At 41.9% G+C, this 12,658-nt stretch overlaps 1 protein-coding gene across 1 annotated transcript in view; it reads right to left on the reverse strand.

Annotated features, from left to right (window-relative positions):
- Positions 1 to 12,658, reverse strand: part of TEKT3 (tektin 3) — a 62,656-nt gene that overhangs the window by 1,117 nt on the left and 48,881 nt on the right. The gene's annotated exons all lie outside the window — the stretch shown is intronic.

Here is a 12,658-nt window from a genome sequence, read left to right on the forward strand (position 1 = left end):
GGATAAGGTCTCCCTTGATGGTTCTAGGGTCCTCTGTTCCTGGACTGTAAGGGTAACTACTCCCCCATTTTTGTTACAAAACTTCTACCTTTACCCCATAGGGTTTTCAATGGCTGATTTGGGAGATGTAGTATCCCCGTTTTTTTAAAACAAAGACAGGACAGGAAGGGGCAGTTTACAGAGGAAATGCAAACTGATCAACAGAAACTTAGAAAATGAAACCAAGAAATGCAAATTCAAACAATATTAATTTGGGATAGAAATGCTAAGTTTACTCATGAAAGGACACCATTTCTCTTTGCTGTCTTAATGAAAAAAATTGTGTAAAGTTTTTTTCATTATCACAACAAAATTAGAATATGAATCAATGTTTTTGACTGATTTCATGTTTACTCTGGGGTATCAAAGCATTGTCTTGGGGTGTTGGGATAATGGCTGTGTTCTAAGGAGCTCTCTGGTTGTACTTCTTCCAAGACAAATTTGTTTTGTTCTTCTGGCAGTCCACGTTGTTGTTATTAAGTACTGTAGAGTTGGTTCCGACTCATAGCGACCCTGCACAGGGTTTCCGAGGCTGTAAATCTAGATGGGAACAGAAAGCCTCATCTTTCTCCAGCGGAACAGCTGGGAATTTCCGAGGAGTGGTTAATGAGTTTGAACCACCGACCTTACAGTTCAAACTGACCTTGTGGTCGAGTACTTATCCTACAGCGCCACACCAGGATTCCTAAACATATAAGTTGCTGTTAAGTGTCGTCGAGTTGGTTCTGACCCATAGCCACCCTGTATAGGGTTTCCAAGGATCACCTGGTGAGCTCAAACCACCGACCTTGCAGTTCAAATGGCTTTGCAGTCTGGTGCATTAAACCACAGCACCACACCAGGACTCACTTAAATCCCCTCCTTTCTGTCTGTTTATTGTGCTGTGGTGGCTTGTATATTGCTCTGATGCTGGGAGCTATGTCACCAGCACATCAAACACCTGCAGGGTCACCCACAGTGTGTAGGTTTCACTGGAGCTTTTGAACTAAGAAAGACTAGGAAGAAATGCCTGGTGATCCATGTCTGAAAATTAGCCAATAAACACCCTGTGGATTACAACGTCCCACATAGGGCTAGAAGATGTGCCCCTATATTGGACAGTAGCAGCACACATGCACATGCCATGGGACCTGGTGGTGTTTCATCCTGTTGTAATCGAGTCACCAGAAGGCACAGCCAATTCGGCAGTAGCTAAAACAATAATATGTCTAACAAGAAAGAAGGAAACTTCTTAAACATTTAATATTTTTTAACCTGGAGAAAAAAATAAAACTTAGCTGAGCATTGTTACACTTATTTCATCACTGAAAATTATTTTTACTTAGAAGTTCATCGTTAGAAACAGGAGGAAATACCAAACTTTTTCACTGATTATAGAGTCTCTAATAGAAAATATTTTCACAGCATTCTCTGATTTCAGTCAGGAAGACGTGCAATCGAATATTCCTTAGAAGTGATGATGATGAGAGTTCATCTCACAGACTTGGCACATGGTCTGGAGGGACCAGACCCTGGAAAAGGATGTCTTACTTGGTAAATTAGGGCATCAAGGAAAAAAAGGAAGACCCTCAATAAAACAATTGTGAGGATGATGCAGGTGTGGGAAAAATTACAATATGTTGTACACAATGTCTCTGTGAGTTGGAGCCTATTCCAGGGCACCTAATAACAACAAAGAGCCTCTAAAGGTCATATAATTGAGCCCAATATTTTCAGGTGGAGAGGGAGAAGGGAAGAGTTCATAGGGCACTTCTAGAATAAGGAAGACCATAGAAGAATTGATACATTTAAGTTTTGGTGTTGGAGAAGAATATTAAAGGTACCATGGACTGCCTCTCTGGTAGCGTAGTGGTTACAAATCAGGCTGCTAACCTCACGGTCGGCAGTTCGAAACTACCAGCTGTTCCATGGGGGAAAGATGAGGCTTTCTGTTCCTGTAAAGATTTGCAGCCTTGGAAATCCTATACACAGGGTCTCTATGAGTCAGAATTGACTCCACGGCAGACCACCATGATAGCTTCCAGTGTTTATTTTATAAAGCAACTTAATAATAACCAATATGGTGGGATTGAAAAGCCACTGATTTAGACTGGTGCATACATTTATTCTACTCATAATTTCAAATTATAGCAATGAGAGCGACTTTGGGTCTGCCGGAACTAAAATGCAAGAATGTACCAGTTGGAATGGTCGCTGTTGTCAGGTACCCTCAAGTCAGTTCCATCTCACAGCAACCCTACACACAACAGAAGGAAACACTGCCCAGTTCTGCACTATCCTCATAACTGTTATATCTGAGTTCACGGTTGTGGTCACTATGTCAATCCAACATCTTGGCTGGGGGTCTTCCTCTTTGTCTTTGATCCTTCACTTTTCAAAGCATGATGTTGTTCTCTAGGGACTGGTTCCTCTTGACAACATGTCCAAAGAATGAGACATGAAGTCTCGCCATCATCCCTTCTAAGGAGCATTCTGGTTGTACTTTTTCCAAAATGAATTTTTGTTCTTCTGGCAGTCAATGCACTTGCAATATTCTTCATTAGCACCGTAACATTAATGCACCAATATTCTATGGTCTTCCTTTTTCACTGTCCAACTTTCACATACATATGAGGTGACTGACTTTCTATGGTTTGGGTCAGGCGCACCTTAGTCCTCAAATTGATATCTTTGCTTTTGAATACTTTATATTTTGCAGCAGATTTGTCTAATGAAAAACATCTTAGGATTTCTTGACTGCTGCTTCCATGAGTGTTGATTGTGGATCCAAGCAATATGAAGTCTTCAATAACTTCATTCTTTTCTCCATTTATCATGATGTTATTCATTGGTCCAGTTGTGAGGATTTTTATATGTTGAGGTGCAATGTATACTAAAATCTGTAGATAGATAGATAGATAGATAGATAGATAGATAGATAGATAGATCTTTGATCTTCATCTGTACGTATTTCAAGTCCTCTTCACTTCTAGAAGGCAAGGTGTATCATTTGCATATTACAGGTTGTTAATGAGTCTTCCTCTGATCCTGATGCCATGTTCTTAATCATATAATCCAGCTTCTCAGATTATTTATTCAGGGTACAGATTGAATAAATATGGTGAAAGGATACAACCTTGGTGCACACCTTTCCTGATTTTAAACCCTTCACTATCCCCTTGTTCGGTTCTAATGACTGCCTCTTGGTCTATGTACAGGTTCTTGACAGAATACCAATTCTTTGTAATGTTATCCATAGTTTATCATGATCCATGCAGCCGGTTTATAGCTGACAATGTTCTGCTGCTATCCATAGTATCTACTCATAGTATTGTCATGAGGCTAACTGAATCCTTATGACCATACTATGAATTTGATACCATGCTTAGTATCTTAAGAACTTGGAGAGGAAACTGATATACACAGTTTCTCCTTACAATTTTGCATGGAGCTACCCCTAAGATGTTTTAAATTGACATCTACTCCAATTGTTATCAGGATTAATTGTGATTGTCACAACTGTAATTGTAGAAGATATGGAACACATCAGAAGATATGCACTTCAACATATAAAAATCCTCACAACTGACTTTGAGGTCCAGTGCTTATACTACAGTGCACCCCCAGGATTCCATAAAGAGAATGGTGGTGGTGGACTGATGTGCCGTGGAGTCGGTTCTTACTCATAGCAACCCTGTACAGGGTTTCCGAGGCTGTAAATCTTTACGGGAACAGAACGCCTCATCTTTCTCCCACGGAACAGCTGGTAGTTTTGAACTGCTGACCTTGCAGTTTGCAGCCCGATTCGTAACTACTATGCTACCAGAATCCTTATAAAGAGAATAGTGACAATGAATACACAGGGATGTGGCTGTCCCTAGAGATAGGAAAGTATTTGGTGACTAGAGAAAAATCTCCAGCCCATATTAAAATAATTATACCATAGCAATTTTATGACTCCACAGAATTTCACATCTGGGAAATGAATGTTAGAGGTTTTCAAGCCTGGCTTCCTTGTTTTCTAGTTGAGCAAACTGAACCCAAGATTGATGAGCCGCCCTCTCCACAGCCCACAGCCCACAGCCCACAGCCCACAGCCCACAGGCCACATGGAGTTAAGCACAGTGCCAATTATCCAGGAAGCAAAGAAGGAAGCTTGCAGCCTTGGCGGCTATTGTAAGGAAGTGTACCCCACTTCCTGTTCCCACCCCCACAATCTCTGTGATCAGAAGGGCAGAAACCCCAGGGAGTCATGCTCGGCATACTACCATCATTTCTCCTTGGAGTTGGACCCATGGCATTTCTATTTGTAATCTCCACAATGTGGAGTCACCAGGGAACCTTCAAGATGCCCTTTACATTTAAATTTCAGCTAACCAACAAACACGTGTAGTATAAGCAGGTTTATTTAGCAAAACTAATTTTGAGCGTAAGTATTCTAGTCATGGTTTACCTAAAATGCTCATTTACCTGGGCATCCTGTGTTTTCATTTGCATAACCTGGCAAACTTGGCACAGCTCACACTATTGTGCCAGCCACAAACCTGGAGCTTACGTGGCTTATCAAACAACGTCTTCTTTTTCTAGTCAAAACCTTGAATGCTTTCCTACTCTTAAAAGGCAAGTTGTAAATGGCAGACCAAATCATTCACCGTTGTTTAACTAGGAGGTGGGAGAAAAGGGATGAAAATGGCTTTCAGATTGAGACAGCTCTGACTCATAGTGACCCTGTGTAGGATTTCCTAGGAGCAGATGGTGGGTTTGAACCGCTGACCTTATGGTTAGCAGTCTAGTCCTTATCTGACAGTGCCACACCAGGAGTCCTTTTGTCACTTCTCATCATCCAGTTACCGACTCATGGTAACCCCTGTGTGTCCGATCAGAACTGTGCTCTGCTGAGTTCAATGGCCGAGTCTTCAGTAGGTGACCAGGTCTTCCATCTGAGCTTCCACTGTATGAACTCAAACCTTCACCTTTTCCGTTATCAGCGAATGTGATAACTATGTGCACCACCCAGAGATCTGTGATCTTTAGGGAGATTTTCTGTAATGACCTGGCTAACCAACGTCATCATGGGGGAGAAAGCTCACTCTGAGAGCACAGAATTCATTGTAGACATTTGGAACACCATGGACAATTGGACTGCACCCTGCCTTCTGGGTACCACTTCCCTGTGGACATCCCAGAGAGAGCCTTGGCTGACCTGGCTCTGAGGCTGAGGCCTTCTAGGTCTGAGGGACAATGTGGGAGTTAGATTTCCTATCATCCTTGTAAAGGCTGAAACCAGAACCTTCTCATCATCCCTGACATCTCCCTGGTTCTCATCATAAAGTCTCGCAAACAGTCTCAGCATAAGTCACTTCTCATTCCATGCTCTGCTCTGCAGAGCTGTCCTTGAATAACCTTACTCTGCCCTTGACCCCAGGGCCTCCACCCCTTTGATTCCCTCAGTCCTGGCATGGTGCTGTGGGTTAATGCACTGGACTGCAAAGTCGGTTTTAACTGCACGGTAGACAGTTTAAGCTCATCAACCACTCCTTGGAAACCTTATACAGAGTAGCTATGGGTCAGGACTGACTTGACAGCACTTAACAACATCACCAACAAGGATGATCCATACTCACTCCTCATCCAGCTCAGTCAGGCCACTTTCAATTATATGGTTACGTAACATTCCCTGGGACTAGTGGAGGCAATGGGGGGTTCATTGGTTGAATCCTTGCCTTCATGAGGGAGACCCCAGTTCAAATTCAGGTCATTCATCACATGGGCAGCCACCACCCACCTGTAAGTGAGGGAGGCTATTATGCTAAACTGATTTCAGTGGTGTTTACAAGCAGACTTTTTCTGATTCTTTTCTGGAAATTAGCTGATGAAAACTCTATGGATTATGACAGTCCTATTTGTAATTGGTCATGGTGCAGGTCCCCGCCCCCCCAACCCCCACAGCATTCTGTGTGGTCGTGCATGGGGTCACCATGAGTCAGGGGCTGAGTGGATAGCAGTTAATAACATCACACCTGGGACAAGGCTACTGCTGATGCTGTGTGTTCCGAGAGCTTCAAGCCTTTGTAATGCCCAGGGTACCATCTCTGCCTGATGAATGGCAGTCCTTCTGAAAGCAGCATCTACATGTGTCCACCTTGCTCATGGTTACATGTGCAGCCCCTCCTGCATTCAAACAACCAAACCAAGTGCCATCCAATCAACTTCAACTCATCAGTTATTTCTTCCAAAGCACTCTGGGTGAGGAGCCCTGGTGTGGTGCTGTGGGTTAATGTGTTGGACAGCAAGGTCTGTTTGAACTGCACGGTCGGTGGTTCAAGCTCACTAGCCACTCTTTGGAAACCCTATACAGGGTTGCTATGAGTTGGCACCAACTCCATGGCACTTAACAACAACAACCACCACCACCTCTGGGTGAACTTGAATCTCCAATCTTTTGGTTAGCAACCACCCAGGCATGCCCCTGCAATTCATGTTGCTGTTGTTGTTGTTATGTGCTACTGAGTCAGTTGCAACTCATAGCGACCCTGTCTAGCATTTCTGAGGATGACTGGTGGTTTTTGAACCACTAACCTTGTGGTTCAAACCAACCTTGAGGTTGAGCGCTTATCCTACAGCACAGAAAATACTTGTCAGGTGAAGACTGACCTCCACGTCCTGGGTGGAGTAGGTAAATTTGGGAAGCAGAGAGTCTCCCAAAGGTCCAAGTCTTGCTCTACCAAGAACAAGAATCAGACCCAAGGCCATGAAGCACACACAGGACAGATTCTGGTGTAACCCCCTGGATAAGAGATTCCTTTCTAAATCACCAACAGCAACTAGGGGGCAAGCGCTGGTACAAAGCCCCATGAGCAGGTTCTGAAAAGCAACAAGAATGAACACATACCACACCACACATCTTCTTTTGTCTTGGCAACTCTGCTGTTTTCTTACTTTCACTGGTAAACCAGGTGCCATCAAATTGGCTCCAATTCATAGAGACCCCAGATGTGTCAGAGTAGAACTGTGTGCCACAGGGTTTTCAATGGCTGATGGTTTTCAGAAGCAGATCGCCAGGTCTTTCTTCCAAGGTACCTCTGGGTTGCACACAAAACCTTCAACCTTTCAGTTAGCATGAAGGGTGTTAATCCTTTTTAACACTTAAGGACACTTTTAGTGGTGGAGGGCTGGGATTCAAATGAAGTACTAAAGTGTCTTTTGGTCTGAGGATTGTCGTTGTTGTTAAGTGCCATTGAGTCAGTTCTAACTCATAACAACCCTGTATAGGGCTTCCAAAGAGCAGCTGGTGAGTTTGAACCACTAACCTTGCAGTCCCAACTGACCTTGCAGTCCACTGCTTATTCTACAGTGCCACACCTGAGGATGGCAAACACAAATTTGAGTATTGATCTTAAGGAACATTCCAGAATATGACCTGTGGTTGTTCAAACGATTATATATCTCTGCGTGTTTATATATATACATGCGCTAGAGGGTAGACACGTGTTGACATGGTGGTGGCAGGAGACACACGGAGGAATGCAATTATTGGAGTATATAGAAGTAAATGTTGTTAACTGTTGGTGCATGGAAGGGATTGCAACCATATAATGATGTAAAGTATATGATTTGTTGAATATGAAACTGATGGTCTGCTCTGTAAACCTTCATTCAGTTCATAACAAAAAGTAAAAAAAAAAAAAAAAGAAATACAAGCAGAATCGTTCTTAGAAGTGAAGATGGAGACTCCATGACTTTGGACAAGTTATTTAGTTCAAATTGGATTACCAAGAAGTCTTTAAAAAGTTGTTGTTGTTGTTTTTAAATATCAGGGTCAAGACGCAAATCTTCGAGGAGGCTAGTACAGATGGCTGATAATAGGTTTATGGCAGCAGGTTGTGTATAATCACGGTAGGCCTGCCTCTTGTTTCCCGCTCTACCCTGAGTTGCTTCCCCTGGCTTCAAAAGGAGCTCTGAACTGAAACAGAGGGAACAGAAATGGATGACAAGGGAGTCCTAGCTTAGTGGTTATGAATCAGGGCTACAAACCGCAAGGTCAGCAGTTTGAAACTACCAGCTGTTCCGTGGGAGAAAGATGAGGCTTTCTGCTCCCGTAAAGATTTACAGCCTCGGAAACCCTGTACAGGGTCACTATGAGTCGGAACCAACTCCACGGCCAACAACAACAACAACTCCTCTCAGTCAGACTCTGTTTTAGTGGAAAATGTGTCTGTGAAGAAACTTTTAATATGCAGACATTAAAATATCCATGTTTTTAAAAAGTAAAACACAAAGGAACTCAAGATATATAATCCGTCTAGGTGGAGTCCTGGTTTTGCACTGCAGGTTAATGTGCTGGACTGCAAGGTCGGTTTGAACCGCAAAGTCAGTGGTTCAAGCTCACCAGCAGCTCCTTAGAACTGACTTGATCACCAGACACTTAATAAGAGTCCTGGTGTGGCACTGTGGGTTAATGCGCCAGACTGCAAAGCTGTTTGAACTGCAAGGTAGGTGGTTCAAACTCACCAGCTGCTCCATGGAAACCCTATATAGGGTCACTATGGGTCGGAATCAACTTGGCTCGATGGCACTTAACAACAACAACAAATTAACAAGAAAATAAACAGTGGCATCTTTATTTTGCCATTGTTGTGCGGACATAGCCAGAAAACTTTGAACTGGCTTCAACTTCAGCTATTAGAAATGCATTTCTATCATCACCTTTAATTAATTAAAAAAAGTTTTCTTTTGAGATTCCTGTTCCTGATAGGTTGTAGACACTGTTCTGCTAACATCATTTCTTTTTTTTTTCAGTAATACAGAACATTTTAGTTTTGTTTTTCACTATTATAGTATGCAGAAAACTTTCTGTACTCAAATACCAGTAAAGCTACTGTAGTGAAGAAAGAAAGACAAGTATAAAGATCATTTAAGTAAAGTTGAGCTTGGATTGGCCTGCCACCAATGATGCCCAAAGTTTAGAGTCACTTTTGGAAGACCCTGTTTAGAAAGCTGTATATGTGAATAAAAGTCTTTTAGTAAAAAGAGCCGTTTTTCTCAGTCTTCACTCCCCTGGGCTCATGAAACTTTATTTTTTCTTCATCTTGCAAAACAATGAGTTTAATATGGAAAATGACTCCCCCTCCCCCCAACACACACACTCCAATAATAATCCTAAATTCCACTGTTGTTACTCCAGGACCATGTTTTTAGCCAGAACATTTTAATGAGAAATCTCCACAGAAACAAAACTAGGTTTTGTCCTAAAGTCAATAAACTAAGGAAATAGACATACTTTGAAGTCCACAGGAAGTTAAGGGAAAACAAATTCTGTTTTACTGTGAAAGGGGTGAAAAAAAGAGTAAAAATCAGTCAGCTTCTCAGACCAAGCTGTGAATGCCTCATTGTTTGATAACTCCCAAAGTCGTATTAGAAAACTTCTCAAAATCCTTTTTAAAAAGTGAGCTTGTGTTTACTTAATGACAATCTGAACGATTTTCTTTATTTCCATCTCTACTTCTGACGATGCTGCAGAAACTTCTGGAGAATGAAACCTTAACTCAGCTTCTCCTAACAAATGTCTGCACTAAAAAGTTACAATTGGTTTTCAACCCTGACAGGCCAAGTGGGTGCGCTCCCACTGCCAGAGTTTTGGGGAACAAAGGAGTACTTCAGGCAGCTGTGATGGGTCCGTCTGGCTTCTACAGTGGAGAGCAGATAGAAAGAATGAGCTGCATAGAAATAAGATTGCTGTGAAGTCATTTTAAAGTACATCTCAGCCAGGGATGAACATCCGTGCAACCACGGCACGAGACAATTCTACTAGGAGATAGATGCAGTCTTTCCAAGAAACAAAGACCACGTGTTCCAACATATGCCTCCTAGCATCCAACTAAGATAACATACATGGTAAATGTGTGAACTTTTTTACAGACATGATCTCCTCAGTTTCGTGTTCCATGAGAAAGACATGATGATATAATACCTGCTTTGCTGACTCATTTCATATATGGGCAGTAGGAAGGTCAAATGAGATCAGGTATACGGTGGAACAATATTTAAAGCATTCTACAGTGTAAACGATGTCAGAGGCTGAAGCAAAGAGCTACTCCAGTCAAGCAGAGCTCTGCAGTGAGACAGGTAAGAATTCAAATGGAGGCTTCCCTTCTTAGTACCAGGGGTGATCGGGGTTCAAGTCTCTCAACTCCTCTTTGTCTCAGAATATTTGTAAAATGAACATAACAAATGAGATACAGTAGAGGACTTAGCATAGTGCCCACTACAGAATAAGATCACTAGATGGAAGCATCTATAGTGTGGCACTGTGGGTTAATGCACTGGACCACAAGGTCGGTTTGAACCACAAGGTTGGTGGTTCAAACCCACCAGTCACTCCTCAGAAACCCTAAACAGGCTCACTATGAGTTGGAACCAACTCAGCAGTGCTTAACAACAACAAATTATCACTGAAGATGTCAACAAGTTTGTCCTACTTGGATCAGCAATCAACGTCCATGGAGGCAGCATCCCAAACATCAAACAAGGTGTTGCATTGGGTAAATCTGCTGCAAGAGACCTCTTTAAAGTTTTAAAAAGCAAAGAGGACACTTTGATGCCTTGGGTACAACTGACTTAAGTTATGTACTTTTTTGTTGCCTCATATACATACAAAATTTGGGTAATCAAAAAAGAAGACAGAAGAAATTGATGTATACAAACTCTGGTGTTGGTGAAGAATATCAAATATAGCGTGGACTGACAAAACAATGAACATATCAGTCTTTTAAGAAATACAAGCAGAGATGGAGGCAGAGGTGAGGACATGGAGAGATTGAGCAGCTGAGGACTCTGGACTCATGGAAAGAGAAAGACTGTGTGCTGGCGGCCAGGAGACTGGCTTCCAGAATATGACCTGTGGTTGTTCAAACGATTATATATCTCTGCATGTTTATATATATACATGCGCTAGAGGGTAGACACGTGTTGACATGGTGGTGGCGGGAGACACACAGAGGAATGCAATTATTGGAGTATATAGAAATAAATGTTGTTAACTCTTGGTGCATGGAAGGGATTGCAACCATATAACGATGTAAAGTATATGATTTGTTGAATATGAAACTGATGGTCTGCTCTGTAAACCTTCATTCAGTTCATAATAAAAAGTTAAAAAAAAAAAGAAAGAAATACAAGCAGAATCGTTCTTAGAAGTGAAGATGGAGACTCCATGACTTGTTTACTTTGGACATGTCATCAGGAAAGGCTGATTGCTACAAAAGGACATTATGTTTGGTAAAGTGCAAGCCAGTGAAACGGGATATTGACACAACAATTAAAATCATGAACTCAAATATACCAATGACCATAAAGATGGTGCAGGTTTGAGCCATGTTTCCTTCTGTTATATACAGGGCCACCATGTTGTTGTTGTTGTTAAGTGCCTTTCAGTTAGTGCCAACTTATAGTGACCCTGTATAGGGTTTCCAAGGAGCAGCTGGTGGGTTTGAACTGCTGACCTTGTGGTTCGCAGTCCAGTGCTGATCCTACAGTGGCGACCAGGAGTGAATCAGGGTTAACTCAGCAGATACTAGCAGCACTAACATTATAATTGTTATTATCTTTGCCATCATATTTTATTATTTTCATTTGTATTGGTCTCGCAAAGATTTCATCAATCTGAACAAGTCACAATCCAATGGAACAATCCACTGCCTCAACCCATTAATTGTTTCTTTGGAAAAGGCAATTGTATCATTTACACCAGGTAGAAGACAAGACCAGTGGCATCTCCCTACCGGACCAAAAAGGAGTTTAAAGTTTAAGGGCTGCCCCTTTGTTCCTCCAATTGCTGTAAATTATATTCACTTCTGCATGGAATGTGGCATGGCCTCAGAATAGCAATGAGAAAATCCAGAAAGAAAAGACAAGCTGGCAGGATTGGGAAATTAGAAATGAAGCCAAAACGTGGGCGGAAATAAAAAGCTTGGCCAATTCCTCACAAGCCCATCCTAAAATGAATCCTCAAAGTTAAGAAATTAAAAAAATACATCCAATGGTTAGCAGATAAGCTGTTGAGTCAGATTCCTCCCTCCATGTATTTGTGGCAGTTGTGCTTGATAAACACCAGCTGCGTTTTTATATTCCTACTGAGAACAGAGTAAAGTGAAATTAATCTGCATGTGAGAGAGCATCAGTGACTTCAAAGTTGTGAAGACGGTTTTAATGATAAGACCAGAAGACGTGAGAAAGTGTCTGCTGAAGGAAGCCACTGTGAGCAAAAGGGCTGATGGAATTGGAATTACAAGTCCCTTTTCTGATGAATCCCCTAGTCTGTACCACTACTCTCTCAGCCAAGATTTACTAGTAATCGCTCTCTTGACAGTTGCTGTCAATAATATTCAATACGTAGTATAGGTCCACTCCCTTCACTTTCTGCCTACCTAATCTCCCTGTTCCAACAGAAAATACAAACACTGAATGGTTTAAAATTAAGGTGTGTGACAAGGTTGTATTCTTTCACCATACTTATTCAATCTGTATGCTGAACAAACAATCCGAGAAGCTGGGTTATATGAAGGAAAACATGGCATCAGGATTGGAGGAAGACTCATTAACAACCTGTGATATGCACATGATACAACCTTGCTTGCTGAAA

The sequence above is a fragment of the Chrysochloris asiatica genome, unplaced genomic scaffold, assembly GCF_000296735.1.
Source record: "Chrysochloris asiatica unplaced genomic scaffold, ChrAsi1.0 scaffold00452, whole genome shotgun sequence".
Taxonomy (NCBI): domain Eukaryota; kingdom Metazoa; phylum Chordata; class Mammalia; order Afrosoricida; family Chrysochloridae; genus Chrysochloris; species Chrysochloris asiatica.